At 53.3% G+C, this 5,000-nt stretch overlaps 1 non-coding gene across 1 annotated transcript in view; it reads left to right on the plus strand.

The window, feature by feature from the left end:
* Nucleotides 1-3,411: 3,411 nt before the first annotated feature.
* Nucleotides 3,412-5,000, plus strand: part of LOC126137896 (small subunit ribosomal RNA) — a 1,909-nt gene continuing 320 nt past the window's right edge. The window contains exon 1 of the ribosomal RNA XR_007528021.1: nt 3,412-5,000. This exon is cut by the window's right edge and continues 320 nt beyond it. This is a non-coding gene — a ribosomal RNA (small subunit ribosomal RNA).

Here is a 5,000-nt window from a genome sequence, read left to right on the forward strand (position 1 = left end):
ACGCAATTTGTACCGCAATGTAACGCAATTTGTACCGCAATGTAACGCAATTTGTACCGCAATGTAACGCAATTTGTACCGCAATGTAACGCAATTTGTACCGCAATGTAACGCAATTTCTACCTTAACCTAACCCACGTTGTGCCTTAACCTAACCCACGTTGTGCCTTAACCTAACCCACGTTGTGCCTTAACCTAACCCACGTTGTGCCTTAACCTAACCCACGTTGTGCCTTAACCTAACCCACGTTGTGCCTTAACCTAACCCACGTTGTGCCTTAACCTAACCCACGTTGTGCCTTAACCTAACCCACGTTGTGCCTTAACCTAACCCACGTTGTGCCTTAACCTAACCCACGTTGTGCCTTAACCTAACCCACGTTGTGCCTTAACCTAACCCACGTTGTGCCTTAACCTAACCCACGTTGTGCCTTAACCTAACCCAAGTTGTGCCTTAACCTAACCCAAGTTGTGCCTTAACCTAACCCAAGTTGTGCCTTAACCTAACCCAAGTTGTGCCTTAACCTAACCCAAGTTGTGCCTTAACCTAACTCAAGTTGTGCCTTAACCTAACCCAAGTTGTGCCTTAACCTAACCCAAGTTGTGCCTTAACCTAACCCAAGTTGTGCCTTAACCTAACCCACGTTGTGCCTTAACCTAACCCAAGTTGTGCCTTAACCTAACCCACGTTGTGCCTTAACCTAACCCACGTTGTGCCTTAACCTAACCCACGTTGTGCCTTAACCTAACCCACGTTGTGCCTTAACCTAACCCACGTTGTGCCTTAACCTAACCCACGTTGTGCCTTAACCTAACCCACGTTGTGCCTTAACCTAACCCACGTTGTGCCTTAACCTAACCCACGTTGTGCCTTAACCTAACCCACGTTGTGCCTTAACCTAACCCACGTTGTGCCTTAACCTAACCCACGTTGTGCCTTAACCTAACCCACGTTGTGCCTTAACCTAACCCACGTTGTGCCTTAACCTAACCCACGTTGTGCCTTAACCTAACCCACGTTGTGCCTTAACCTAACCCACGTTGTGCCTTAACCTAACCCACGTTGTGCCTTAACCTAACCCAAGTTGTGCCTTAACCTAACCCAAGTTGTGCCTTAACCTAACCCAAGTTGTGCCTTAACCTAACCCAAGTTGTGCCTTAACCTAACCCAAGTTGTGCCTTAACCTAACCCAAGTTGTGCCTTAACCTAACCCAAGTTGTGCCTTAACCTAACCCAAGTTGTGCCTTAACCTAACCCAAGTTGTGCCTTAACCTAACCCACGTTGTGCCTTAACCTAACCCACGTTGTGCCTTAACCTAACCCACGTTGTGCCTTAACCTAACCCACGTTGTGCCTTAACCTAACCCACGTTGTGCCTTAACCTAACCCACGTTGTGCCTTAACCTAACCCACGTTGTGCCTTAACCTAACCCACGTTGTGCCTTAACCTAACCCACGTTGTGCCTTAACCTAACCCACGTTGTGCCTTAACCTAACCCACGTTGTGCCTTAACCTAACCCACGTTGTGCCTTAACCTAACCCACGTTGTGCCTTAACCTAACCCACGTTGTGCCTTAACCTAACCCACGTTGTGCCTTAACCTAACCCAAGTTGTGCCTTAACCTAACCCACGTTGTGCCTTAACCTAACCCAAGTTGTGCCTTAACCTGCTCTGTAATTGGCATATGACACGTTACATTAATCCAGTGTTGTCTAACCACAACCCTCTGAATATAGTTCGCTACTCGCACCGCCCACCCTCTTGTGTATCGTTTCATGTTCAACACTTCGCAAGTGTTGCTTACTTTTTACATGCTCCCGCTGTACACTGTAATGTGGACGACTGCAGGATGTACATCGCCCCCACCCTCCCCCCTGCCTTCGCACGCTGGTCGTTCAGGTGCTTGCGTGTTCAATGCCCTTCGCAGCTGTTCACTGGCATTCGCATGTCGAAGCGCTCAGTCTACGTCGTGGTACGGCCTGTGTCCACTGTCCGCTGATGTCGTAAGCTTAACCCTCACATTGTACTGCACATAGGTCCGTATGTACTGCATGATACGCTGTGGCACATGTGTGACCGTACAACGACTGCGCCCAACAACAGCGAACCATACGGTCCAAATGTTGTGCACTCAGCCACGTGCCGTCTCCCCATAACAGCTACATTGCAGTGTGGTACGCCATAGAGACGTGTGGGATTAACGGACGCCCTGGATGGCGATCAGCATGAGCCGTCTGTTGATGTAGTGGCGCGTGTATTCAAACGTAGTCGTCTCTTCTCACACAGTGTGATAGCATGGTGCACCGCGTTCCACATCTGCGACATGGTACAGATGCTGGTTGACAGTCGGTCTCGTAATGGACATCGCATACGTAGGGGGCCACCTCCCACGTGTTCTCTAGTCGTGCACATTTTGTTGCGTGTATGTGGGCAGACGTAGTGTGTCGTGACACCTAACAGACAGGTATGCAATAATCGTTGCATTTGCAAACTGGGATGGACGTCTACGTTTGCTGGTGACGTTACGCAAATGAACAACTGGTAAACCCATTGTGGTGCGGTTGTTGTTGCTGGAGGTAAATCAGTAAGGGCAAATCTGTGTGTGAAGCGATACGCGGCGGTGGCTGGGTGGGACCGTCCCCGGCCGGTGAGGGGGGGCCGCCCGGCGTGCTGGCCGCGCGGTGCGTGGGCGCACGCGCTACAGCCGGCTGGTGGGGGCGCCCAGTGGCAGGCGCGCCGGCCGACGGACGCGGCAGGCGGCGCAGCTGCGCGCCGGGGCACCCTGCGCGCGGCGCCGGGCGGCCAAAGTGGGTCCTCGCGGGCCCGGTGCGAAGCGCGGTGGACATCTGCAGTGTGCTGGTCCGACTGAGGACTGTGTGCGTTGAGGATGCGCCGCCGCCCGGCACTCGGCGCCGCGACGCCGTCTGCTGCTCGGTCGCCCCAGCGGTTCTCGCTGGTGGTTTGTATCGCAGTTGTGCAGACGTGTTGGCACGTGCGCTGTGCTGGGAGAGTTCGCTTCGGCACCCACGTGGGGCCTTTGCCCTTCTGTGGCGCTGGCGTTGGAGCTGCCGGTCACCGTAGGTGGCGCGTGTTGTCTCCCGCCGGCAATGCCACGACAGCACGCTCCCGGGCCTCTGTCGGCAGCGGCAAGCTCAGTTGGGAGCACGGGTGGTCGCACCTAAAGCGTCTACTCGCCTAACTCCGGGCGATTGCGCCTCTCTCGAACCCGACCAAGTACTTAGGACGGCGCTGCGCGCCGCCGGGACCTGAGAGGGTTTCGAGGTGTATTGTGCAGGGGAGCTCAGCCTCCTCCTGTTTGCAGAATAATTGAGCGGACGCTTGCGTGTTCGCGCGGGCCCCTGGGACACACTCCCGGGCGGCCGGCTGCTCAGCTCTAGTTGACGCAGCTCCCTGGTTGATCCTGCCAGTAGTCATATGCTTGTCTCAAAGATTAAGCCATGCATGTCTCAGTACAAGCCGCATTAAGGTGAAACCGCGAATGGCTCATTAAATCAGTTATGGTTCCTTAGATCGTACCCACGTTACTTGGATAACTGTGGTAATTCTAGAGCTAATACATGCAAACAGAGTCCCGACCAGAGATGGAAGGGACGCTTTTATTAGATCAAAACCAATCGGTCGGCTCGTCCGGTCCGTTTGCCTTGGTGACTCTGAATAACTTTGGGCTGATCGCACGGTCCTCGTACCGGCGACGCATCTTTCAAATGTCTGCCTTATCAACTGTCGGTGGTAGGTTCTGCGCCTACCATGGTTGTAACGGGTAACGGGGAATCAGGGTTCGATTCCGGAGAGGGAGCCTGAGAAACGGCTACCACATCCAAGGAAGGCAGCAGGCGCGCAAATTACCCACTCCCGGCACGGGGAGGTAGTGACGAAAAATAACGATACGGGACTCATCCGAGGCCCCGTAATCGGAATGAGTACACTTTAAATCCTTTAACGAGTATCTATTGGAGGGCAAGTCTGGTGCCAGCAGCCGCGGTAATTCCAGCTCCAATAGCGTATATTAAAGTTGTTGCGGTTAAAAAGCTCGTAGTTGGATTTGTGTCCCACGCTGTTGGTTCACCGCCCGTCGGTGTTTAACTGGCATGTATCGTGGGACGTCCTGCCGGTGGGGCGAGCCGAAGGCGTGCGACCGCCTCGTGCGTGTTCGTGCGTCCCGAGGCGGACCCCGTTGAAATCCTACCAAGGTGCTCTTTATTGAGTGTCTGGGTGGGCCGGCACGTTTACTTTGAACAAATTAGAGTGCTTAAAGCAGGCAAGCCCGCCTGAATACTGTGTGCATGGAATAATGGAATAGGACCTCGGTTCTATTTTGTTGGTTTTCGGAACCCGAGGTAATGATTAATAGGGACAGGCGGGGGCATTCGTATTGCGACGTTAGAGGTGAAATTCTTGGATCGTCGCAAGACGAACAGAAGCGAAAGCATTTGCCAAGTATGTTTTCATTAATCAAGAACGAAAGTTAGAGGTTCGAAGGCGATCAGATACCGCCCTAGTTCTAACCATAAACGATGCCAGCCAGCGATCCGCCGCAGTTCCTCCGATGACTCGGCGGGCAGCCTCCGGGAAACCAAAGCTTTTGGGTTCCGGGGGAAGTATGGTTGCAAAGCTGAAACTTAAAGGAATTGACGGAAGGGCACCACCAGGAGTGGAGCCTGCGGCTTAATTTGACTCAACACGGGAAACCTCACCAGGCCCGGACACCGGAAGGATTGACAGATTGATAGCTCTTTCTTGATTCGGTGGGTGGTGGTGCATGGCCGTTCTTAGTTGGTGGAGCGATTTGTCTGGTTAATTCCGATAACGAACGAGACTCTAGCCTGCTAACTAGTCGCGTGACATCCTTCGTGCTGTCAGCGATTACTTTTCTTCTTAGAGGGACAGGCGGCTTCTAGCCGCACGAGATTGAGCAATAACAGGTCTGTGATGCCCTTAGATGTTCTGGGCCGCACGCGCGCTACACTGAAGGAATC

Source organism: Schistocerca cancellata, unplaced genomic scaffold, assembly GCF_023864275.1.
Source record: "Schistocerca cancellata isolate TAMUIC-IGC-003103 unplaced genomic scaffold, iqSchCanc2.1 HiC_scaffold_647, whole genome shotgun sequence".
Lineage (NCBI taxonomy): Eukaryota > Metazoa > Arthropoda > Insecta > Orthoptera > Acrididae > Schistocerca > Schistocerca cancellata.